This window comes from Lissotriton helveticus, chromosome 7 (genome assembly GCF_964261635.1).
Source record: "Lissotriton helveticus chromosome 7, aLisHel1.1, whole genome shotgun sequence".
In the NCBI taxonomy this organism is placed as follows: Eukaryota; Metazoa; Chordata; class Amphibia; order Caudata; family Salamandridae; genus Lissotriton; species Lissotriton helveticus.
Window position 1 is genome coordinate 63476103 of NC_136068.1, and position 27853 is coordinate 63503955.

The 27853-nt window shown below is 46.0% G+C and overlaps 1 pseudogene across 2 annotated transcripts in view; it reads left to right on the plus strand.

The window, feature by feature from the left end:
* Positions 1–27853, plus strand: part of LOC144768059 (epidermal differentiation-specific protein pseudogene) — a 265150-nt pseudogene that overhangs the window by 207947 nt on the left and 29350 nt on the right. The gene's annotated exons all lie outside the window — the stretch shown is intronic.

The window sequence follows — 27853 nt, forward strand, 5'->3', positions numbered from 1 at the left end:
AGTTGAAATCCTAGTTGTCAGGGAAATCAAGCTCGTCCTCAAACTCTGGTGGTTCACCCAGACGTAGGTCACCTAGCACACTACTTCCATGACCTGAGTCGTTGTCACGATCTTCCTGCGGTACTACTGCAGGTATTCTGTAATCTGGTGGTGTAAAGTGCTGATTCATTCTGACCATGGTTTTGGGGCAAGAGACTGGTCAGTCTCACTGTCAGAATGGCACGAGCAGCACTGAAAACACGCTCTGCAGAGACAATTGCGACGGGGCAAGCAAGATAGTTTATTACCAGGCTACTGAGCACTGGCCATTAGTGCCTTTTCCCATACCAACACAGCAATCGGTTTTTATCAAAGTAGACCTATGTTGGGTCATCCAGATAGGCCTGGACCATCCGCTCAATGGTCATGGGTACTCCGCTTTGCCTGTCCTCTTTTGCTTTTGAATCAGCACTGGACTAAAGCCCTACCTGTAGAAACCATTCATCTACTGATTTTGGGGCTGTTGCTCCTGTTCTTGCTGTTGGTGGTTTTGACTCCTTTAAGCCAACCACACAGCCCTCAGGCTCTGAAGTTGAACTTGAAGGCTGCCCTGCAGTACTTATTGTGCCCTGGAGGAGCAGGCCTCTAATTACCGGCCATTCTTTTTCCAGTTGACTGGCTTGCACAGCTATCCAGGCTTTGTAGATGGCAACATCCCTGTCTAAAAAAAGGAATGTAAGTGTCCTGTATTGGTTTCTACCATGGATCAAGATTTGTGGCACAAATGTAATGGTTGGATGACACAATGTCTCTTTGCACCCTTGTATTTTCAGATAAGCGAAGGATTAAGCTCTCCACCAAATCATATACTTCTTTTATTCCTTTATACCTGCGTACATTGCAGACACCTCCTTTAGCTGTTCCTGTAGCATGTGCAACAATCGGATAGATTGGCCATGGTACAGTCCTCCTTGCTAACTTCACGTGTGAAGACCTCAAAAGGAAGCAGCATCTCTGTCAGTCATTTAACTAGGCCCTATTAGTCCATCTCATTGATCACACCTTTCACAATTGCATCCCCTCTCTGCATGACATATTAATTGATTGGTCTGTACTGATCAAACAGATGTTCAAGTATGAAATTAGTTGATTTCCAAGTGTTGGCACCTCCTGGATGAGTGCTTTAATTGGCATTCTATTATCACGTTGAATGATCCTCAGCTGCTTCAGGTCTTTAAAAGAATGGCTGAAATGTGTGCAGATTCTTCTGCAGGTGTACCAGAAATATAGTGACGCACACAAATAATAAAGTAAATAATGTTCCTCAGCTGTATCGTTTTTTGGCGTTTTTTTGGGGCGTCAAAGAAACAAGTTGACAGCCTAGTTGTCAGGAAAGCAGAGCTTGTCCTCAAGCGATGTCAATTTCAACATCATTGCTGCCTCTGCGACAGACATTGGCTTGGGCCTAGGTTGGTGGGGTGGACCACTGATGGAGGGTGCTGCTCCCAGCTTACTGCCTGGACACCGCTGCTGCAGGTGCAATTTTTGGTTTCCCAAAAAAGGTCTTGGGTGACATACTGCTGGTGGCAAGTGGCAGTGCCTTCTTCTTCTCACTGGCAACTTTGACGTTCTTGGTACTTGTACCTTTCTTTGGGTCCATCTTGACAATGTCAGTTAGAATGCAGCTGCACTTGCCTTAGATTCACAAGTTGAAGAGATGTCTGTGGTCACACGCGTTATGCGCAGGGCGCAGGCCTTCTGTCATGCAGCACAATGGGTGATGTTGTCTCCACTCTAGTGCACCTAAAAGCAAAGAAGCAAGAAGAACCGTGAAACGTGGCATGGTTTTAGTTCAATTACTAGTACACTACAAACAAATATAATATAATTTAGTGTGTGGTCACACTTGTTAGTGTTACCTCAGTTATTACAAAAATTTACAATACAGTGTAACCATTTGTGAAACATTGACAACAACAAGGGCTTTCATCATGTTGTACTTACAGTACACTCAGGAAGGATAGGAAAAAAAGAACAACATCAAAAATACAAATGTAATGGTTTCACAATGTACATCACGTGGGATGCGGCACTCAGGGAGCTGCAGCTGACAGATGACAATTGAAGCTATAAGCCAAGGGGAACAGAGGGAAGACAGACATGCAGGCCTATGGCAAAAGCACACTGACTACCTTCACAAAATGGCCGCCAGCCACATGGTGGTCACAACAACAAGCAGGAGCCTGGAAAACAATGAACTCAAGCAGGCCTATGGACACAGATTTTACAAAATGGCCCCTGGCCACATGGAGAGGCTCATCCAAGGCAAATGCTAGTTGCTGGCCTACTGTTACAAACACACATACACAATGGTCAGACAAAGAAGGCATGCTAAACAACACATCTATAATGCAACAATGCCAAAAATGAAACTCCACAGGTCTAAAAAGGTTTGCAAGTTACAGCAACCACACACACCCAAAGAAGGCATTTTAATCTTTCATGCATGAAAAACAAAAAGAGAAATACCACAGAAACACACATTTTGCATTTTAATCCAATGCCATCCATGGCCAAAATGCTGTTTAGATTCAACAGACACCACAGAAACAGTTATTTCTTGCACCTATGAGTAGCTCTGGGCCTATTGGCTGGAAACCCATTGGCAGACTAGGCCACATAGCAAATCAATTCAATTCAATATTGAAAGTTTAATAAAAACATGGAGAAAATGTAGTGAACAGTGCTACATTTTTGCTGAATAAAAGAAAAAAATATTGCATGCAAAACAACAACCAGCAAGAAGACATGGCCAGCACAAACATGGCATGAAAGCCTATGGCAGGGATACACTGGCTGCCTTCACAAAATCGCCGCAAGACACATGGCCAGGCCACCACAAGAAGCAATAAGCCTACAAAGTGAAGACAATGCAGGCCTATGGCAAAATCACACTGGCTGCCTTCACAAAATGGCTGCCAGCCACATGACTAGGCCACCACAACAAGAAGCAATAAGCCAAGAGGAACAAAGGGAAGACATTCAAGCCTATGGTAAAAGCAGAAGGACTGCCCCCCACAAAATGGACACTAGCCACATGGTGACAACAGCAACAAGCAGGTGGCCTGGAAAACAATGAACACAAGCAGGCTTATGGACACAGACTTTACAAAATGGCCCATGGCCACACGGAGTGCCTCAGCCCAGGCAAATGCTGGCCTACTATTACAAATACACATACACACTGGCCAGACAAAGAAGGCATGCTAAACAACACATCTTTAATGCAACAATGTCAAAAACAAAAATCCACAAGGCTAAAAAGGTGTGCAAGTTACAAGTTACAACAACCACACGCATCCAACAAAGGCATTAACATACATGAAAAAATACCCCAAAATACACACAATTTGTATTGCAATCCAATGCCACCCATGCCCTAAATGATGTTATAATTCAACAGACACCAGAGAAACAGTTGTTTCATGCACCCATGAGTAGCTCTGGGCCTATTGCCTGAGAAAGACCTATTTCACAGACTACTGGGCTACTGGGGGCCATATGTATGAAACTATTTGATGATCAATCAATCAATCAATCATTCATTTGTAGAGTGCACTACTCACCCGTGAGGGTCTCAAGGCACTGAGCGCGGGGTGGGGGGAGCAGCTACTGCTCGAACAGCCAGGTCTTAAGAAGTCTCCTGATGGTCCGCAGGTCCTGAGTCTATCGCAGCTGTGTGGGAAGGGTGTTCCATGTCTTGGCAGCGAGGTAGGAGAAGGATCTGCCACCGTTGAACGTCCTGTGGATGCGTGGGACGGTGGCGAGGTCGGCGGATTGAAGTTGGCGGTTTGGGGTGTAGAAGGTGAGACGCTTGTTGAGGTATGCTGGTCTGGCGTTGTGTAGTGCTTTGTGGGTGTCGGTGAGGAGCTTGAAGGTGATCCTCTTGTTCACAGGGAGCCAGTGCAGGTTTCCCAGGTGGGCAGTGATACGAGTGTGACAGGGGATGTCGAGGATGAATCTCCTCAAGTGTATGTGTTGAAGTCTTTTCTGGAGTTTGGCTGTGGTTCCTGCATAGAGGGTGTTGCCGTAGTCCAGTCTGCTGCTGACGAGGGCCTGTGTGACAGTCCTTCTGGTCCTGGTGGGGATCCATCTGTAGATCTTGCGCAGCATGCAGAGGCTGTTGAAGCAGGAGTAGGAGACGGCGTTGACTTGCTGGGTTATTAAGAGCGATGAGTCCAGGATGAACCCCAGGTTGCATGCGTGGTCGCTAGGCGTGGGAGCGGGACCCAAGGTGGCAGGCCACCAAGAATCGTCCCAGATGGAGGGAGTGGATCCGAGGATAAGGACCTCTGTCTTGTCTGAGTTGAGTTTTAGGTGGCTGGTCTGCATCCAGCTGGTGACGGCCTTCATTCCTTCATGGAGGTTGGTTTTGGTGGTGGAGGGGTTTTCGGTGTGTGAGATGATCAATTGAGTGTCGTCGGAGTAGGAGACAATGTTGAGGTTGTGAGAGCGGACGATGTTGGCGAGCGGTGCCGTGTAGACATTGAAGAGGGTAGGGCTGAGAGATGATCCTTGGGGCATGCCGCAGATGATCTTGGTGGCTTCAGAGAGGAAAGGGGGAGGTGGGCTCTCTGGGTTCTGTTGGTGAGGAAAGAGGTGATGCAGTCTAGGGCCTTGTTGCGTATTGCTGCATTGTGTAGGCATGTGCGTAGGCTGTGGTGGCAGACAGTGTCGAAGCAGCCGAGAGGACCGGGAGGATGAGGGCTGCGGTTTCGCCATTGTCCATAGGGTCCTGATGCCGTCTGTGGCAGCGATGAGGGCAGTTTCGGTGCTGTGAGTGCTGCGGAATCCGGATTGGGATGGGTCTTACATGTTGTTTTCATCGAGGAAGTGGGTCAGTTGCCTGTTGACGATCTTTTCAATGACTTTTTCCGGAAACAGCAGAAGGGAGATGGGCCGGAAGATCTTGAGGTCTTTTGGGTCCGCTGTGGGTTTCTTGAGTAGGGCGTTGATCTCGGTGTGCTTCCAACTCTCCAGGAAGGTGGCAGTCTCGAAGGAGCTGTTGATGCAGTTTGCTTTGTTGAAGATGTGGTGAGGGCAAGGGTCGGATAGTGAGCAGGAGTGAATGGGGTTCATGGTCTTGATGGTGTCATCATCGTTGGAGTGGGTCCAGGAGAGCAGGTGGTTGGTGAGGTTGGGGGCGGTGAGTCTGCAGTGTTGGCGGCTGAATGGAGGGTCCGGGTGTTGAAGCTGTCGTGGATGTCTGCGATCATACGGTGAAAAAAGGTTCCTGGGGAGTCGTGTAGGTCTTGCGACGGCGGGATGTCGCTGGAGCTGGGGTTGGAGAGCTCCTTCACGATGTTGAAGAACTCTTTGCTGCTGCATGCGTTGTTGTCCATGCGTTCCTTGAAGGAGGTCCTTTTGGTGGCTCGGATGAGTTGGTGGTGCTTGCAGTTGCGTTCTTTAGGGCTGCATGCTGGTCCGGTGTCTTTTCATGGCGCCACTTTTTCTCAAGTCTTCCGCAAGTCTGCTTGGATTCCTGGAGGTTGGTGATGAACCAGCTCGCCTTTCTGATGGTGCGTCTGTTTGAGGGTTTTTGATCGGGCGATAGTGTTGGCGCAGTCGTCGATTCATTGCCTGAAGTTGCTGGTAGCTGTGTCAGTGGTGGTTTTTTTTGGTGGGTCTCGGGCGAGGGTGATGATGAGCTGGTCTTCTGTGACCTTGTTGCAGCTGCGGTAGGGGATCCGTAGTGAGTGGTGGTGCATGGTGGGTTTATTGAAGGTGAAGTGGATGCAGCGGTGGTCAGTACAGTGGAGTTTGGTGGTGTGGCTGAAGGTGACGTGGTTGCTGGCTGAGAGGATGGGGTCAAGCGTGTGTCTGGTGGTGTGGGTGGGGTCGTAATGAGCTGTTTGAGACAGAGGTTGGGGAGGTTATCAAGCAGAGCAACGGAGTTGCTGTCGTCTGCGTTCTCGAGGTGGAAGTTCAGATCTCCGAGGAGGATGTAGTCTGTGGACGCAAGAGCGTATGTGCTGACGATGTCAGAGATGGCATCGATGAACTTTGGCCAGGGCCCGGGGGGGGGACTGTAAATGAGTGTTCTTCTGAGGGTGGTGTTGGGGTCCGTGTGGATCTGGAAGTGCAGGTGTTCTGCAGTACTGGAGGTGTCTGTCATGCAGGTCGAGGGTATTCCTGTAAACAATGGTGATTCCTCCTTCTGGTCTGTTTGTGCAGTCCCTTCTGCTGATCTTGTATCTACCTGGGATGGCTATGGCAATGTCGGGTGCCGAGGAGGGGTTCATCCAGGTCTCTGTTAGGAAGGCGAGGTCCGAGGAGGCTGAGTCGAGTAGGTCCCAGTGTTCGACAGAGTGCTTGTGGACGGAGCGGATATTGAGTAGTATGCATCTGAGGGGGTTGCGTTCTGCTCTCACGGGTGGGGTAGGGCATGCGGGTGTTCAGCGGCTGGTGAAGCTGCAGCTCCAGCAGGTGAAGGGTCAGTGGGTGAGTATCGGGTTGGCCTGGAAGCAGTTTGATGATCCGCTGGTGTTGAATGCATTGAGCAAGGTGACGTTGTAGTGTCGTCGGGTGTCGTGGCTCTCGCGAGGACCAGGGGGTCTGGCGCTGGGCACAGTCCAGGAGCGGAGGGGAGCAGATGGGCTTGCCTTAGGCGTGCCTTTTGCATGCCAGCGGCGTCATTTAAGTAGGGGAGGGGGAGGGTCGTGCGGCTGGGAGGCGGGATCAGGGAGGGTGGCGGGAAAAAAATGCAGTGGGAAACCAGAGATTACACGGTGGCAGCGTTATGGGCAAATCAAGTCAGGAGCCAGGAATGACTAAATTAAAATAAAAGAGCAAAAAGAGCAAAAGTGCGGGACCCTGCAGGGAGAGACCTCGAACACTGCCTGTTTGGGACTGCAGGGCAGAGCGCAGATGAGCGGAGCTGCTGGGTAGGAGATGATCACTGACCGAGGGTCAGGGGTCTAGCTCACTCTCCCCTCAGCGGTCGCCATTTAAGTAGGGGGGAGGGGCATGCTGCTGGGAGGCAGGATCGGGCAGGGTTCCGCCAGGAAAAAAATGTGTCGGGAAACTAGAGATTACGCGGTGGCAGCATATGGGCGACCCAAGTCAGGAGCCAGGAATTACTTAAATAAAATAAAAGAGCATAAAGAGCAAAAGGGACCCAGCAGCAAACACTGGGAATCGCAAAACACTGCGAATCGCAAAAAACTGTGGGGCATATTACCAACAACTAGCGATAATTATCGCTATGTTGGTTTAGCGGCGATATTTTTATCGCCGAGCTGCGGCGATTTTTATCGCTTAGGAACCTTGCTATTATCAAGGTTTATCTCCTAAGCAATAAAAATCGTCCGAAATGCATGAATATCGCTGAAAAGTCTGCGATATTCATGCATTACCGAGCTAATGCTCTTAGCCATGTTATCCACCTACCATTGGATAACATGGCTAAGAACTGCTCAGGGGCAGGTGTTAGCTTTTGGAGATATTCGCGCTTAGCGCGAATATCTCCAAAAGTTGGTAATAGGAGATAGCGATGTTAGCGACTGTTTCCAGTCACTAACATCTTGGCACGCCCACTTTGCATGTCATTAGTGATAAATATCACTGACATGCAAAGCGGGGCCGCTATCTCCTACTAGCTGTCGCTAACTGGTGTTAGCGACAGTTAGGTAATAGGGAGATAATTTTATCTCCGCTTTCTTGGCTTTTAAAGCCAAAAAAGCGGATATAAACCCCCTTGATAATATGCCTCTGTGTTTGTGATTGCCAAATAGAAAAACGCGATGTATGACATATTTTCACATCGCAAAATAAAAAATCTCAATTTGAGCATTTTCTTATTTTGCGAGTCCCGAAATCTGCGTATTTCTCTGTGAATTCGCAACCTGCGATACGCACCCTGTGAAAATCGCAAATAGAGAAATCGCGGTTTGAGAATTCGCAAAGCAATGTATGAAAAATTAGCAAATTGGGATTTCTTGAAAATCGCAATTTTGCACATCAATTTTACCACTAATTCAATGCAGGTGGTAGCCAGGTGCAAGCTATATAAACAAGCCCACAATGCAACAGGGACTTCCACAATGGCAGTGCTATATGTGATAACCAGAAGGCTGCAAATTTGAGCTGCAGCACAGAGGAGGAGGCGACAGGAACAGATCTTCAGAGTGCGCATCACTCTGTTCCAGCAGACTGAGGAGGAGATCCATGAGAAGTACAGGCTGGACTCAAAGACCATTTTAAACCTGATAGCGGAGCTGAAACCCCATCTGGGACACCTAACACGCAGGACACAAACCATTCCAACCCATGTGTAGGTCCTGTACTCACTGCACTTACTGGACTCAGGGAGCTTTCAAGGGGTGATAGCAGTGGCAGGTGGGGTCAAACACTCTTTTTGTTATTACCAACAATTAGTGATATATCGCTATGTATATTTTGTCGTTCATTATAACTTTAAGAAACTACAATAATGGCTACTGAGCTCTTGATGTGCACATGTTTGACGTTATTAATGCGGACTCACGCCTCTCGACGTCGGTGAATTGCACCCTGTTACATATACGGTGTTTGATAGTGGACGGCTGCACTTTCTCATACGTCGAGAGTTGGATTTTATGCTCTTCGGGTAGGTGCCGGGGGAAAGAGGACTGGAAATGGTTTGCCTTTTTTTAGAATGGGTGGGCAATGCAGAACGTTTAAATTTAATCTTACGAAGATGTTCTCTCACATATTGTCTAGATGTTGGCGAAAGACCGATAATGGATCTCTAAGGCCGTGCACGCTGACTGCTAGTCGTTTATCATAACTGGACCTTCAAGCTTGACAGTGGAAAAGCAAAGTAAGCTGCTGGTATAACTTTAGAAGTATGTAAATTAATTGGTGTATTAATTGGGTTGCTTTGTGTTCAACCGGTTGAAATGGACCTATTTTGTCAGTATTCCAGCACGAAGCATCACTCCCATCGGTGTAATTAATTCCTGTGTGTATTTGTATTACTTTGTAGGCCTTTTGATAATATGGGTTGGTAATATTATTTCCCATGACCAGTAGGGAACGATTACTAACCGCTTGGTACTATCTAGAGTTACTGTGTCATAACAAGTGGTGGTATTCCACAGATATCCGTGGGTTTATCCCATAGGATATTGAAAAACCTGGTAGCAATATTGACTGCTTTACGCAAATAAATGATTTCTTTTAACCATTGTGTAATGGGTTTTTGAAAGCGGTAATACTTATTTTTGTTGTTCATTTATGTCATTTTTTAGCTCATCACTAGGTCCCATTCCTACGGAACAAATAGAAAAACATAGGTGATACCTTGAAAGGAATGGGTGTCTTGGTGACATTTTAGACATACTGACAACGTTTGAAGGTATACAAACACTGTATTTGATGACTATTAGCTTACAAGGGATCTTTAAATGTTGGGTCTTTTACCAGCCTCTCTCTTTTGACTTTTCATTACTACTATCAGGTTGATGTGCGGACGGACTCGTAGAGAATTGTAAATACTACAGGTTAACCTCAAGTGGGCAACAAGCCTAACGTAGTGGATTCTAGGATACACAGATACGTATACTTCTTAAGGTATATATAGAACAATGTTGCTGTTTTTTGAAAAAACAATTTCATTTCTCTTCTTCTATTTTAATCTACTCGACTTTGGGTGTCTTGGTTCTATATGGAAATTAAATACATTGGTCGTCCTCTCCACTTACTCTTTCTACTGCACAAACCTTTTTTAAAGATTATGATCTTTTACTAGAATGGTTCATAGACGTTTGTCTACTACCGCCCCATTTCGCTACTCCCATTCCCTGCCAAAGTCATTGAGAAAGCCGTCAACAGTCAACTCGCCGCCTTCCTCGAATCCAACAAATCCCTCGACCCTTCACAGTCCGGGTTCAGAGCCAAACACAGCACCGAGACCGCCCTCATCAAAGCAACAGACGACATTCGAACTCTACTGGACAACGGAGAAACAGCTGCCCTCATCCTACTTGACCTCTCCGCAGCCTTCGACACAGTCTGTCATAGCACCCTTATACAGCGCCTCAACAACGTCGGAATACAAGGTAAAGCATTGGACTGGATCATCTCCTTCCTCGCCGGAAGAACCCAGAGAGTCCGCCTCCCCCCTTTTAGATCAGAGGCCACCGAAGTCATCTGCGGTGTACCACAAGGATCATCACTCAGTCCCACCCTCCTCAACGTATACATGAGTCCCCTCGCATCCATCGCGCGCCAACACAACCTCAACATCATCTCCTACGCAGACGACACACAGCTGATCCTCTCCCTCACCAAAGACCCAAACACCGCCAAAACCAACCTACACGAAGGGATGAAAGAAGTAGCCGAGTGGATGAAGAACAGCCGTTTAAAACTGAGCTCAGACAAAACGGAAGTCCTCATCTTAGGATCATCCCCCTCCGCCTGGGATGACTCATGGTGGCCACCAGCCCTGGGAAACGCACCCATACCAACGGACCACGCACGCAACCTGGGCTTCATCCTGGACTCCTCCCTCTCGATGACCAGACAAGTCAACGCAGTCTCATCATCATGCTTCAACATCCTACGTATGCTCAAAAAAATCTTCTGTTGGATCCCCACAGAAACAATAAAGACGGTCACCCATACACTGGTCACAAGCCGTCTGGACTACGGAAACACCCTTTACGCCGGAACCACAGCCAAACTACAGAAAAAACTCCAACACATCCAAAACGCCTCAGCCAGACTCATCCTAGACATCCCCCGCCAAGCTCACATTTCCGGTCACCTGAAAGACCTCCACTGGCTCCCCGTCAACAAGAGAATAACGTTCCGTCTCCTCACCCACGCACACAAAGCCCTCTACGACCTAGGACCCGAATACCTCAACACGCGCCTGTCCTTTTACACCCCCTCCCGCCATCTACGATCGTCCAATCGAGTCCTCGCCGCAATTCCACGCATCCAAAGATCCACTATGGGAGGAAGATCCTTCTCCTACTTAGTGGCCAAGACCTGGAATTCTCTCCCCATCTACCTCCGCTTTACACAGAACCACCTCTCCTTCAGAAAACAACTAAAACTTGGATATTCGACAAGTAAAGCACCTCCCCTCCCTCAAGCGCCTTGAGACCCTCTGGGTGAGTTGTGCGCAATACAAATTTTAGACTTGACTTGACTTGACTTGTCCCATCTTTTATTACCTTGAGTGGGTTTTTCCTCTCCGGGTTATTGTGTTTCTATTCTTTCCTCTCCTGTTTTGGCACTTCTCTGGTGGAGAATAAAACTATTTTTTCTACTTTGCACTGATGCACTTGGGCATAGAACTAGTGTTGAACCTTGCTAGAATGCAGAAAGAATTCCCTCTTGGAATGTTTTTCAAAACAAACAACTTGTCATATATGTTTTCTCAACAGCCTTAAGAAAGTCGTTCATCGACGAAACACGTGTCAGCTGTTTTATGTTCTACAACAATGTGTCAACATTTTTGAAAACTTCTGTAAACTTCCTTATGTTCTTGCCATATGGATGGATGTGATTCATGATTAAATAAATTACTGACTTCTAATGGTCAGTTGTTACTTTCCGTGGTGCTGTGCTGTGTTTTCGTATTATTTAACTTGATGTGTATGGGGGAACGTTTCTCCCTACACTTAGTGATACTGTGGATGGCACAGTGTTGACATTGAACACGCCAGATTACGTGTAGTTATATATTTGTGCAAACTACAACAGAGGTGCTGACTGTTCGTCTTGTAACCACTGCCATCATTTGCATATATTACATATCATCAATGATATTGTTAGCTAAATACCCAGGCAGTACTCACAACTCTTTTATCTTTAGACATAGTGGGATATACAGACGTCTCAATGCTGGTGAATTTGGTGAGGGTTACTGTTATGTTGTATATTCCTTTAATATGCATGATGGGAAAATAGTTTCTTGGTCTCCTGTTGAGGTCAAAAGTAATTTGCTGTCCAGTCACGACAAGAGCAAAGAGTTTTATGACTCTCATCACAACACCAGAGATGTCTTTGTCAAGGTTGGAGATTGGGTAAGAGTTAAGAAGCCTTTCAAAGTACCAAAGGGGGAAAGTCGCTTTGAACCTCCATGTAAAGTTGCGGAGGTTTTGAGGAATTCGGTGAGATTAGATGATGGAAGAGTATGGAATCTTAAAAACATTGCTTTAAATCCTGATCAGAATTATATTGAGATTCTTCCAAATTCCGATGTCAATAATTTTGATTGGGTGGAGGACCATTTTGAGAATAGTCAGGTTCAGTCTCAACTCGGTAATGATTTTGTATCTGTGGATAGGCCAATGCGACCAAAGCTTCCTCTGCATATTGAGGGGGGAGTGGGTGAGGGTTGCAGTCATGATTTCCTGTCTAACACCAATGCATCTACCTCCACGAGTCTGGGCATATCTGGTACTCAAGATAAGGTCAGTGTTTTGCCTGACAAAAGAACAAGAGTTGCCCCCAGATGGCTCAAGGATTTCACTGTATAACATGTTGTTCATGTGTAGAATTTTGCTGTTTGGCTTTGTGTTTCTTTCTTTTTTTTGTTTTTGTTTTTCCTTTATTTTTTCCCTTCCAGGTTCTACATCTTTTCCTTTCATTGTGTGGGAGGGGGGATGTGTTATGTTGTATATTCCTTTAATATGCATTCTCTTTATACCGCGAGATAGAATATAGAGTGTAGAGTGTACTTGTGTTCTAAGGTTCTAGTCAGTTGTAGGCTGAGCTGCTGAGGAGGAGACATCGTTTCCTTGGCCCTCACCTGTTGTCACTTTTACTGGAATAAATATAAATCTTACAACCTGCTACGTCTGGATTACCTTACTACAGTTACCTGCTAGGTAAATGCATGTCAAGCATTCCAACATACAGTACATCACTGGGGTGGGCGACATTGACTCACCTCTTGTTTCCATTCTTGCAGGTGACAGTGCATATGCAGTGTGGGACTTCATCCTGACACCATACCTAAATCCAGCAAATGCAAGGTAGAGGAGATTCAACCATGCACACAAATCTACGTACTGTGTAAACGAGCGGACATTTGGGATCCTGAAGAGCCGGTTCTTCTCCCTGCATAAAAGTGGTGGAGCACTCCAATACAGCCCTGAGACCTGCTGCAAGATTGTGGCTACCTGTGCAATGCTCCACAACATAGCTATGAAAAAAGACATCCCAGTAGAACTGACTGATACTGATACTTCTGAGGATGAGGGCCCAGGTTCCCCTGGCAGACCAGCAGTTGGAGGTGGGACAGCTGCTGGACGACAGAGATGGGATGAGATCGCACAGAACTACTTCTAGGTGAGTAATAATGACATGATGCATCAGATATTTTGTTGCTGGTCTGTGTTTATTCAAACCCTTAGCTGCAGGATTATATTTTGTCACACAGCCTGACCGACTCCATGAATGTCGCTATACGTAGCACATGTTATGGTCACAGTACAGGTATGTATGCAAGTCAGGAGTCCAGTCTGAATGGGTGGCTTCACCCATTTGCTTCACTCAGTGATGGCAGTTCATCTCCTCCTGGAACGGGCTGCTGCTGCCCACTCTGGGTGCTGACTGCCCTCTCTTGACTCCTCTGGTGTTGCACCCTGTCTCCCACTGCGCCGTCTTGTTTCGGGCACTGGTGGGGTAATGCTGCTCCTGCTGGACAACTCCTCACTCTCCCCTGAGCCCAGGAGTACTGTGCCACCTGTGTTGGCTGTCTGCAGTTGTTCCACAGTGGTGGTGACCTGCACCACATCCTGGCTGCAGCGGGCCATCTCCACTTGCATGCTCACGGTGCGACGTGACAGCTGCTTCATGGCAGTGCACAGGCGGTTCACCGCCTTGGTGTAGGTGTTCAAACGGCTGTCTGAACATTGGCTCACCCTGCGCTTGGCTGCCTGGTCCTTTTTCAATGTGGCACACAGTTCGCGAATAGCACCTGCCATGTCCATTATGCCATCCCCCATGTAACGTAGGGTACTGTTCACTGAGAACAACTTCCGTTTAATGGAATGCATTGATATTTATTCCAGATGTTGTATCTTCAGCATGCTGCCCTCCAGTCCAGAAAACACTTTAGCTTCATCATCAGTGGCAGCGCTGGTGCTTGCCCTTGGCCTGCGTCTCACAGATTCTTGCTCTCTATGTTGAGGTGTGTGCTGTTCTGGGACCTGTGTCGCACGCTGCCCTGACTCAGCCTGAGCATCATCCTCCCCTGTGGACTGTGTTTCTGCCTCAAGAGGTGGCAGTGGGACCACAATGATGCGCTTTCTGGGTGGAACAGGTGTGGTCTCTGTGGTGTCGTTGGGATCCCCTGCCCTACCTGCTCATCCATATGTTCCACCTGCTCAGCTCCTGTACTGTCATCCTGTGTCCCAGGTTGTGCTTTTCATGAGAAGGCACATTTTGAGTATGTGACATGGTCTGCATTTCTCACTCAATAAAGTGTTCTCAATTTGTATTGGATGACTGCTATCTATTGCTTTTTGCCTTTACAGGATTTCACATACTGCTTCAACATTGCTGTGTCTCTTTCCCCACTGTGTGATGCATCAGACTACCTCTCCCATGATGCATTGCTGTGTGTGCTGGAAAACGTGGACCGGAATAGCATGAGTACTTTGTGTTTGGTGCATTCCTGGGTGTGTGAATGGGATGGTGATGTGTGCAGCTGCATTTGGCATGCATCTTACCTTGGCTGATGTTTGTAAGGTCGGAGCTGTCTATGTCAGCCACATCACTGATGCTCTTGGGCAGAAGGGTGGACTCCACCAACTCCTCCTGGGGTGTTGACTCGGTTGCAGTTGATGTTCCCCCACCAGTCTTTTTGGCATCCGCCAGCCTGGTTGCCACTTTCTCCCTGGACCTTTGGCGCATGTCGTACCATCTCTTCCTCAGCTCTCTGACAGTGCGCTGGGTCACACCAACAGCATTTACCTATGCCTGGATATCCAGACAGATTTTCCTCTTTCTGGACTCAGGGACACAGAGTGCCCTTTTGCCAAGTAATAGTTCCTGGCTTACTACCATCTCCTCTATCAGCACCGCTTGCTCCCTCTTGCTGAACTTGTGCTTTCTCTTTCACACTACCCCTCCTTGTCTTTCTCTTTCTCCTGGGGATCCATTGTTGGTGTTTGGAACTGCTGTGCTCACTCCTCTGCCTCTCCTCACAGCCTCTGACTCAGCCTCAGGCAATCAGGTGCAGCATGGCACTCCCACTTCCTGGGTGTGATGCCTTCAAGCTGCACCTGAATTGCAGATTCTCTATTTTTGCGATTCTTTATTTGCAAAATTCGCAAATAAGAAATTGCTAAAACGGGATTTGCTGGGTATTCTTACAATTTTAGGGAATCAGAGTTTGTTTGCAACTTTTTATTTACATCGCCGTTTGCGATTCTCAAAATGCGATTCGGTAAAAATCGCATTTTGAGAATCGCAAATCGCTTTTTTGATACATATGCCCCTCAGTGAATTAAATGAATATTGCAAATTGATTTCAAAACATGCAGAAAACTAGTGAACTGTGAAACATGTTTCCTTTATAAAAGAAGAAAAATTACTTACAAGGAACAACTAGGTCCCTATTAAATCTACAGGCCACCCACCACAATAAATTTGAAAAATCGATGAAAAGTACAAATAAATCTAGGTGCATGGCCCCAATCAAACAAACAACACCAGTTTTTCAACTTACTTGTGAATTCTCAAATCCAAGGTCCTCAAATCCAAAGATATATTATGCAGCCTGCTGGACAGGAACAGGAAGTAGGAGACTCTGGGACACGTCCTTCATCTTGCAACAAAAAAAAAAGGAAAAAAAAGGACTCCTTACACGCAACAGTTTAGCCAAATGTCAATTTGTGGAGTTTTTTACTCCAAATCGTCATTTCGAGATGGTTTTGATGCAGCTCAGGGAGAGAACCTTCTCCAGATTGTATTCACGGTAGATCCTGCATGTTCGGGATCTGATCTTCACAAAACCCTCGCATGCATGCTCGAATGACGTGTTCGTGATCGCAAACTCTCGTGGGACCCTGTGGTCACCTAGCAAATTTTGTGGCGCTCGCGAACGGCTTGGAAATCTCAACAGCGATTGCAGGTACCCGGTAAGTCGCTCCTGGGCAAACAAGCACCCAAAAACTCCACTCTGCTGTGGAGTGCAGAGTTTATCAGCAACTCCGCGTTCTACGCAGAACTTGGAGTTGCCAAAACTCCACAAGCGGAACAAAGTTTTATGCCCGGGCTTAGTGTTCATATAGTACTTAATAGAAAACTGCACTTTTTAATAAAAACTCTCACTTGCATGAAATACGAAAAGCATTACCTAACTAGAAATCTGCAAGTAAAGGTTTTTGTCCTCAGTAAAGTTCATTGTCACGCAGTAAAACATTGAATACATGGTATAGACTCTGCATTAAGCTTCCCTTCCGAACAAAGGTTAACGTTTTAATAAACACAAACGTTTAGTGATATCTGTTATATATTTGATAGTGGACTGTCAACTTCATGTGTTTTCCGTGGGCACTGAAGAACAAAGCCTGCTCACCACCAAAAGATGTCTTTTAATTGGACCAAAGTAGTCTAACCTGCAAAAAATGTGTTTACATGTGTTCTTGTCTTTTATATTAGTGTGTGATTCTAGTTGAAGTTAGGAGCAAGAGGATTAGGGGCTCTCTTGGAGACATTCAACCATCTTTTCCTTGTCCATTTCCCCTTGGCGGCTGTAGCTACTACTGCATCTGTTGCCACACATTTTTCCTAAATGATGCTGGAATTGTACAGATTTGACTGCAACTGTATTTTGATACTCCTTGGATATTGACACTAGGCTGAGTTTTATGAATTGCTCTTTATGAGGAGTTCAACTACTTAATTGATTTTTTATTTATTCTCCTTTGATATCACTTCTCTTCCTGAACACTTTATGGGTTCTATTAGCTGTTTACTCTGGGCTTTTATTTACAATAGGCAGTAATTCATTTATGGACCATGTTTGTTATTTTACATTATTCTTAACTCTAATCATGTTTTCTCTTGATACATTTCTGTAAACTGATTTACTTGACTTACTATTTGAATAAAGAGAAAAATAATATTAACATTCTGTTTATGAGAATAACGTTTTTCAAAACCAAATTAAAACTCATTATCGACTACTAAAAATTGATACATTTCGATGTCAATTGATATGATTTGGTTTGGCTTCCATTAAAAAATGGTGGGAAAGACCTGTCGCATAGAAGAAGAATTTGGTTCGGAGTTGGAGCTCATTCTCGTAATTCACAGGTTGAACTGGTACTGAAAATCAATATAGGTCTCATTTCGTGCTATCAATATCTACACGGCCACACACAGCCGCTATGCGTGGCTTTGAATGGCTTCATGGATACGGAGTAAGGCAAGCAGCGCAAATTACTGCGTTGCCTTGCTCTGAGCTTGGGAGCAATTCCATGGGCGTTTCAGTGGGTTCCTCCACGCAACGCCCATGAATCTTGAGACTTCATCAGATTTACAAGCGCTCATAACCCTAGGGAAGTGCCAAAGCCTTACGCCTCCAGAGGTAAGGCGTTCGATTAGAAATACCTTCATTTCTCCTTGCTTTTTCCTCTTTCCGTTTGTGCCCCTGCCTGCATAAAAACAGTGCTGCTGACAACACAACCACCCTTGGACAATGCTACAAGGGTGCCTGTGTTGGCGCTAGGCTGCCGAAACAGTAGCAGTGCAACGAGAAAGGACAACTATACAGTGCATTCCAGCCCCTCCACTTTGGTGTAGGACCGCACAGCAAGTTGACTTGCTGCACTGCCATACACCAAATACCCATAAATTAGGTCCTTATTTTGTGATGGCCTTAAGGATCTTATGATTTTTTTCCCAGAGTTTTGTGGATGTAGGACATCAACTTAAACCTGGAGAATGTCACGCAGTGCTTAATTTGAGCCAGAGCTTTCTGGTGCTGAGCACTGGCACTTAATTAGTTTCCGGTGCTTGGCACTGGCACCTAACTGTCAACACGACACTTAGGGCAGTCTGCCACAAGATGGCGCTGCCCATGTACATTAAAGATGAGCAGTATAACAGTTGTTTAGTAAAAAAAATATACATTAACTAATTTAATATTTTACAAATTAAGCACTGAAGTCACGCCCTCCCTAGTAAGATTTTATACCTCTCTAGAAATACCCACTAGGGTGGCAGGGACATCTGTAGCATTGTAGCAGATATTTCACATCTACCAAAATTGTATTGCTCCTCTATGTTTGAATGTTTACTTTATTGTACAGTTAATTAAAACTCACAATATAAAACGTACATCATTAAAATCGTTATAAGCTTAAAAACTTGTGTATTGTTAAGTAGAAAAAAGTATATAAAACCATATTGAGTTATCGATCTCGATTACAGTGTCTCTAACCCTTTTCGTGAAAATTGAAGGTGTAAGTCAATTTCTCAGCTGCTTTGGGATGGTAAGACCTTGGCAGACTATTTCTTGATTGGCGAGTTATTAGATGCCATTGATCACTGTGCCGTGTAGTTGAGAAAGTCTTGTGGATACAATGTCAAAAAACTTCGTCAGTCTGCAATTTAACTGGACCTCTTCTGGGTTGAAGCATATCATCACGGCTTGCCTGCAGCTTTTTACACCTTTTTGATTCCAAAGTGGTCGAAATAAAGCGCGCCTTATGTCTATCAGGTTAGGGCAGATACAGATTATGTGGATTAAATCCTCATTCCCTGATTTGCAAAGACGGCAGAAATGTTCGTCTGGCCTCCTTTTCCATGGTGCCAAGTGAGGTAGAATTGGTAGGATTCCAAAGTGCAGGTTTAGAAATGTTTCCTTTATCTTCCGCGTGAGGCCCATTTTCAGATATTTATGCGGTTTCAGGACATTGTAATCATTCAGCACGACCCATCCGTGTGCCCTCTTGGCCAGTGTTTCTTTATCTTCAATAGATGATATTAATTTAGTGACTTTAGTTACCACCTTTTTGAAGCTGTTATTGTCAGCTGATGACTCCCAGAGGCTGGTTAGGTCCAGATATTCCAAAGAGTTTAGAAGGTATTTCTTAGCGGGTGAGTTTGTTCGTATTGACAGTTCTGTCCATGGGTGAGCGTTTAGGGTTCCTCGTTCCGAGCCTTTGATTTTGCGCCGTTATAAGAAAAGGGGTGGTCGATTACAAAAAAGTTAAACATATCATTACTTAAACATAAAGGTACATCCACCAAGTAAATGTGATTTAAATTGCATTTAATCCAACTATTCGCAGTGATTTTCTGCAGTTACGCATATACTATATTTCATATTCATACAATACATGGTTAATTACGTATAATTCTTCAATCAGTGCTCGGTGATTGTCAGATAAGAAAAGGGATTTTAAAGGAGGGTAGGGTGTGTTTGGAAAAGAATGAGGGACAAAGAAAAGGAATTGTGTCCTATAAACAATTCTGTCTTAATTCAACAGAACATTTCCAGTCATATTACAGATCACAGTTGTTCCCAAGAGGTACACTATACACAGGAGTTGAGTTTATCAAGTTTTCGGCAGGGCGTGTATGTGTTGGTGGTGATGTCGACGTTTCGACCCCCAAGTTAAGGGCGGGTGAGTCCTCAGTTTGGGGTCTTCCTCAGGACAATTAAAAACAGTGACATTGAGCACCTAGGGAAACAGAAATGTGTATCACTAGATGGAATCCATTAAAATCTAAAAAACAGGGCAAAAGTCAAGGTGTACCTACATGCGCAGGCGATCGAGTAGTATCCCGTCTGAGTTGGGACTCGCGCCTGTGGAGTTATTCTCTGGAGGAAATAGATTGCGGTTAGGAAGGATACAGAGGGCAGGTCAGGGTAAGTTAGACCAAGCAAGTAAAACACGACTTACTAGGTACGCCCGTTCATTGAAGAGCAAACGTCGTGGATGACGATACTTGGAACGGTCTATCCGTGGGTGAGGCAAGCGTCCTACATCCAGCGGGCGGTAGAGTACAGCGTGTAGATAAGTTACACAATCTGGAAGGACATAGAGATACTGTAATGCTTCGCATGTCAACTCATCATGGTAGACAAAATTCTATAGGGGTGTAATGGAGGTTCTCAGTCCGTCCATCGTAAGGGTGGACCAGAGCTACTACCGGTCGACCACAGGACCAAAGCAAAATATGGGGGACCCGGAACGGGCCGCTACCCCGTGTGATTAGTAACCAAACAGTTCGGAATGGAAAACAGTCATCCATAATTAATGGTAAATAGGCCAGCCACAATACTGGTTGGTCTCCGACTCAGGAGGACAGATGGGGCGCCCAAACTCTAAAAGGCGTGTGGTCCCATGCTAGTTGAAAGAAAAGACGATTTAAAAGGTAAAGGCTACATTTACTACATGACTAGAAGAGTCGCGCTGCCTGGGTTAGCCAGGGTCGTGAGCGCTTCTCCTCGGTATCTGGTAGGACGGGCCGCTACCCCGTGTGATTTGTAACCAAACAAATCGGAATGGCAAACATCCATAATTAATGGTAAGTAGGCCAGCAAAAATACTGGTTGACCTCCGACTCCGGGGGACAAACGGGGAAACCCAATCTCTAAAAGGCGTGTTATCCCAGGTTGGTTGAAAGAAAAGACGATTTAGAAGGTTAAGGCAACATTTGCTACATAACTATACGAGTCGCGCTGCCTGGGTTAGCCAGGGTCGTGAGCGCTTCTCCTCGCTATCTGTTAAAACTGCCCTAGTATTTTCGCAGAACAACGCGGAGCGAGCATACCTGCATGACTGCTGCCGACTCTTTCACAGTGACAGCTCGCAGGCGCCCGTCAACCCGTACATGTAACAGGCGTAACTAAGGAGCGTCTCTAGGGGGCGTGTCCCGGCACCTCGCGGTGCTGCCGCTGGCTGCTGCGCGGCTGGAGGGCTGCGTGGGGCGCATGCGCTGGGCTTGAAACACTGACCCCCATCAGGACGCGGGAGGACTATCTGAGTTAATATACTGTACCAAAGGCCAAAACAGTAGCGAGCGTTAGGACTCTGCTCTATTCACATCGGTGTCTCGGACATCCAAAAAGGGAATGTTGACACATAGCTCCTCTGGTGAGAAACACAGTAAAGGTTATGGATGGAATCACTCTTGTCACATCTGTGTGTATACACACGGAGCCACGGGCATTGGCTAAATGTAGTTAAAGGGCCGGTGGTGGAAATTGTTCTATCGGTAACCTCATATGCAACGGGGCTCAATGTGCATGGGTACTCCGGAGCAAGAAAGCATTTGTACATGTATTTCGGGACCCCTGTTGATATTATACCAGTATTCGTGTTAGTGCACATGTATATGTCAATCCTCAACAAGGGAGAAGATCATTTGAAGATATAACACGTTATTCTCTCAGTGTGGATCGCTCATCGCATTATCGTCAACATATTGATACAAATATACAGTTCAACACAGAGTCCCTGTCCTGGATATTACACACATTATGTTTTACCATCTTACTGGTCGGGTACAAGTCCAGCTAATTGCGAGTAGGTGGCATCAAGTTCATTCAGGCCATTGTCAACAGTGTCCAAAGTGTACATCCATTTGCACTCCCTAACATTTAGTAGTGAATTCAAATTCCCACCCCTGGGTCCCACCGTGATTTTTTCAATCACCAGCCATTTGAAGGATTCAGGGGTGTGTGATTTCAACATGAAGTGTTCAACCAAAGGGGAGCCCGGTGTTTGGCACCTAATCATGCTGCAATGTTGTAAAATCCGCTTTTTGACATGTTGTTTAGTTTGTCCGATGTATACCAGATCACAAGGACATATGATGGCGTAGATAACGTCACTTGTGTTGCAGTTAGTCATTGTTTTCAAGGTGACTGTGTTGTTTCGATAGTTCCAAACCTTGGTTTCCATTGCTTGTGGGCACGCTTTGCACTTGGTACATTTGAAATGTCCGACAACTTGGGGAAGGTTCCATATGCTTTGCAGAGTGGGGGGTGCCGGGGTTCCTAGGTATGAAGAGACCACTTTGTCCCTGATGTTTTTAGCTTTCTTGAACGCATGCATCGGCAGTTGTTCATGGTTGATCACATCCGATACCATAGTCCAGTGTTTGTTTACCGTCTTCTTAATCAAGTTACTCTTCGTGCAGAAAGTGGTAACGCAGAATACCCCATTATTACCTACCACTCTTTAGAGCAGATATCCATCTGCGAGGGTTCTAATCTGTAAATTAATCAATTAGGGTATATCATGAGTGACCGTGAAACCTTAACGTATACTGAAGAGTATATTCAAAACCTTCTGGAAGGAGAGACGGGGCAGGCATTTCTATCAAACAAGACCACACTGCTAGACCAATCACTCAATGAGAAGATTGTCAAACTAGAAAGACTTGAGAAGAAATTGGTCCGCACCAGACTGCACGGATTTGCACTGACTCAATATCTACAAGCTAATATTATACCCACTGGACTCCAGGTGAAAAACGAACCGGCAATATTTGTGGACGATCCCAAGTTCAAGGAGGGATTTAGCTTCGTTGCTAACACATGCTCGCGCCACTGGATGGTGCTGGGCATTGAGACAGCCAAGACACAGGTTGAAATTCTCATGAAGGAAATTGACACGCTCAAGGCCGAGATCAAGAGTCATAGTGCGTTTGCTAACGCGAGAGACACTCTAGAGAAACTGGAGAAAACTCTGGACACATTTGACATCGAAACCCAATCCAAGAAGTTGGATAAACTAAGCAAAGACATCTCTAACTACGATAAGAAGAAGACCTACCCTTATCTAGCAGAAGATTATTATAATCAAGACACCCAAGGCCGATTCACCAACAGGGGCAGAGGTGGCTACAGGGGTAGACGGAAGTTCACCAATTTCTCAGACTCGTCCTACAGCTCAGGCAGTGACTCAGGAGCCTCCGGCCCCTCAGCCTACGACGGTTATCAGGATCAATGGTATCAACCACAACCAGACTGGCACCCTTTTTTAGGGGGGAATCAATGGCGACCACCCCGGGGACGAGGAAATTATCAGAACAGAAGCAGAGGCCAATCCTGGCCAACCCGAGCCAGAGGGGGTACTACCCAGCGTCCAGAGAACCAACAGAAACAAGTCCGCTTCCAACCAGAACCCCACGGAGAGATCAGCACGAGACGCAAGACTTACAGGTGGTAAGTCAATCAAGCCCAATTGTCAATCTCTCTCAACACATTCTCACTCCGGAGGAATCTAGCGTGCTGAATAAAGGACTATCTTTTGTACCTACATCCTACCCGAACCACTTCAACATAAGATCGGAACTGACCCGTTTCTTTCGGAAAATCAGGTTGAAGCACTTCTTCCTGCACTCTCCCTTTCCCACTACAAACTCAGCAACCGGACTACGACCTCCCTCAACCTTCACTCCCAGAAGTCACCAGACACCACATCGGATCCTTGCGTATGAGAACATGGTGATGCGAGAGGTGATGGACATCTGTACCACACGTACCTATGTTAAACACAACATCACACAAGGTGAAAGACAAGCCTTGGATAATTTAAGTAAGAACAAACTACTGGTGATCAAACCTGCGGACAAGGGAGGGGCGATAGTCCTCCAAGATGTCCAGAACTACAAAGATGAGATCTATAAACAACTTCGGGATGGTGTGAGCTATACCGCAACCAACGCTGACCCTACAAGGGAGATTAGGAGATTGATCCAAGAGATCACAGGTAAAGGCCGTGATGAGGGCTTCCTGAGCCAGAAAGAATATGAGTACTTGAACGTCACACAACCAAGAACACCTACGATCTACACGCTACCTAAGATACACAAGGATATGACTAAACCACCAGGACGCCCTATTGTATCGGGCTGTGGTTCCCTTTTGGAACCACTATGTAAATACATAGATACTTTTTTGAAACCCCTAGCAACTGGGACCCCTACCTATGTCAGAGACACCATGCAGATCATTAACCAAGTAGATGAAATTGCCTTTGATCAGGATAAACAAATAATGGTGACACTAGACATAGTCTCATTATATACGAGCATTCCCCAGGACCCGGCTCTGGAAACCATGAGAAAGGCATTGGACAGAAGAACCCAACCAACCCAGGTACCAACTGATTTCATTATTCAACTCCTGGAGGTGGCGATGAAGAAGAATTTCTTCATCTTTCAGGATGAATTCTTCTTCCAGAGCAAGGGAGTAGCGATGGGGGCAGCCTTTGCTCCTGACCTAGCTATACTGTATATGGCGGAATTCGAACGGGACCATATCCTGACTGTGACTAATCCATATGAGACCAACATTTGGATGTGGCGCAGGTATATTGATGATGTGCTGATGCTATGGACTGGAAGTGAAGTGGAACTCAACGGATTCTTCACATGGCTGAATAACCAGTCTAAGGACATTCAGTTCACCATGAGTATGAGTAAGACCTCCGTGGACTTCTTAGACATCAGCATCAAGGTCCAGAGTGGTCACCTCCACACCACCCTCTTTCGAAAACCCACCGAACGGAACAGCCTCCTACGATACACGAGTCACCATACAAGAAGCCTACGGGACAATCTACCGTTTGGTCAGTTTCTCCGGATAAGGAGGAACTGTTCACTCAAAGAAGACTACTTCCGAGAATCTGATCTCCTGATCAGGAGACTAATGGAAAGAGGTTACCCAAGACGACTGGTTACAAGAGCAAGAAAGAGAGCTTGGTACAGCCCGAGGGAGGACCTGTTGAAGCCCAGAGAACGTCCCGTGGATCCCGAAAGGATTATCTGCGTTACCACTTTCTGCACGAAGAGTAACTTGATTAAGAAGACGGTAAACAAACACTGGACTATGGTATCGGATGTGATCAACCATGAACAACTGCCGATGCATGCGTTCAAGAAAGCTAAAAACATCAGGGACAAAGTGGTCTCTTCATACCTAGGAACCCCGGCACCCCCCACTCTGCAAAGCATATGGAACCTTCCCCAAGTTGTCGGACATTTCAAATGTACCAAGTGCAAAGCGTGCCCACAAGCAATGGAAACCAAGGTTTGGAACTATCGAAACAACACAGTCACCTTGAAAACAATGACTAACTGCAACACAAGTGACGTTATCTACGCCATCATATGTCCTTGTGATCTGGTATACATCGGACAAACTAAACAACATGTCAAAAAGCGGATTTTACAACATTGCAGCAGGATTAGGTGCCAAACACCGGGCTCCCCTTTGGTTGAACACTTCATGTTGAAATCACACACCCCTGAATCCTTCAAATGGCTGGTGATTGAAAAAATCACGGTGGGACCCAGGGGTGGGAATTTGAATTCACTACTAAATGTTAGGGAGTGCAAATGGATGTACACTTTGGACACTGTTGACAATGGCCTGAATGAACTTGATGCCACCTACTCGCAATTAGCTGGACTTGTACCCGACCAGTAAGATGGTAAAACATAATGTGTGTAATATCCAGGACAGGGACTCTGTGTTGAACTGTATATTTGTATCAATATGTTGACGATAATGCGATGAGCGATCCACACTGAGAGAATAACGTGTTATATCTTCAAATGATCTTCTCCCTTGTTGAGGATTGACATATACATGTGCACTAACACGAATACTGGTATAATATCAACAGGGGTCCCGAAATACATGTACAAATGCTTTCTTGCTCCGGAGTACCCATGCACATTGAGCCCCGTTGCATATGAGGTTACCGATAGAACAATTTCCACCACCGGCCCTTTAACTACATTTAGCCAATGCCCGTGGCTCCGTGTGTATACACACAGATGTGACAAGAGTGATTCCATCCATAACCTTTACTGTGTTTCTCACCAGAGGAGCTATGTGTCAACATTCCCTTTTTGGATGTCCGAGACACCGATGTGAATAGAGCAGAGTCCTAACGCTCGCTACTGTTTTGGCCTTTGGTACAGTATATTAACTCAGATAGTCCTCCCGCGTCCTGATGGGGGTCAGTGTTTCAAGCCCAGCGCATGCGCCCCACGCAGCCCTCCAGCCGCGCAGCAGCCAGCGGCAGCACCGCGAGGTGCCGGGACACGCCCCCTAGAGACGCTCCTTAGTTACGCCTGTTACATGTACGGGTTGACGGGCGCCTGCGAGCTGTCACTGTGAAAGAGTCGGCAGCAGTCATGCAGGTATGCTCGCTCCGCGTTGTTCTGCGAAAATACTAGGGCAGTTTTAACAGATACCGAGGAGAAGCGCTCACGACCCTGGCTAACCCAGGCAGCGCGACTCGTATAGTTATGTAGCAAATGTTGCCTTAACCTTCTAAATCGTCTTTTCTTTCAACCAACCTGGGATAACACGCCTTTTAGAGATTGGGTTTCCCCGTTTGTCCCCCGGAGTCGGAGGTCAACCAGTATTTTTGCTGGCCTACTTACCATTAATTATGGATGTTTGCCATTCCGATTTGTTTGGTTACAAATCACACGGGGTAGCGGCCCGTCCTACCAGATACCGAGGAGAAGCGCTCACGACCCTGGCTAACCCAGGCAGCGCGACTCTTCTAGTCATGTAGTAAATGTAGCCTTTACCTTTTAAATCGTCTTTTCTTTCAACTAGCATGGGACCACACGCCTTTTAGAGTTTGGGCGCCCCATCTGTCCTCCTGAGTCGGAGACCAACCAGTATTGTGGCTGGCCTATTTACCATTAATTATGGATGACTGTTTTCCATTCCGAACTGTTTGGTTACTAATCACACGGGGTAGCGGCCCGTTCCGGGTCCCCCATATTTTGCTTTGGTCCTGTGGTCGACCGGTAGTAGCTCTGGTCCACCCTTACGATGGACGGACTGAGAACCTCCATTACACCCCTATAGAATTTTGTCTACCACGATGAGTTGACATGCGAAGCATTACAGTATCTCTATGTCCTTCCAGATTGTGTAACTTATCTACACGCTGTACTCTACCGCCCGCTGGATGTAGGACGCTTGCCTCACCCACGGATAGACCGTTCCAAGTATCGTCATCCACGACGTTTGCTCTTCAATGAACGGGCGTACCTAGTAAGTCGTGTTTTACTTGCTTGGTCTAACTTACCCTGACCTGCCCTCTGTATCCTTCCTAACCGCAATCTATTTCCTCCAGAGAATAACTCCACAGGCGCGAGTCCCAACTCAGACGGGATACTACTCGATCGCCTGCGCATGTAGGTACACCTTGACTTTTGCCCTGTTTTTTAGATTTTAATGGATTCCATCTAGTGATACACATTTCTGTTTCCCTAGGTGCTCAATGTCACTGTTTTTAATTGTCCTGAGGAAGACCCCAAACTGAGGACTCACCCGCCCTTAACTTGGGGGTCGAAACGTCGACATCACCACCAACACATACACGCCCTGCCGAAAACTTGATAAACTCAACTCCTGTGTATAGTGTACCTCTTGGGAACAACTGTGATCTGTAATATGACTGGAAATGTTCTGTTGAATTAAGACAGAATTGTTTATAGGACACAATTCCTTTTCTTTGTCCCTCATTCTTTTCCAAACACACCCTACCCTCCTTTAAAATCCCTTTTCTTATCTGACAATCACCGAGCACTGATTGAAGAATTATACGTAATTAACCATGTATTGTATGAATATGAAATATAGTATATGCGTAACTGCAGAAAATCACTGCGAATAGTTGGATTAAATGCAATTTAAATCACATTTACTTGGTGGATGTACCTTTATGTTTAAGTAATGATATGTTTAACTGTTTTGTAATCGACCACCCCTTTTCTTATAACATTGTACTGACCCAGGTCGATGAGGTAAGGGTTTACCCCATTATTACCTACCACTCTTTGATTTTGCGCCAGCATTTTA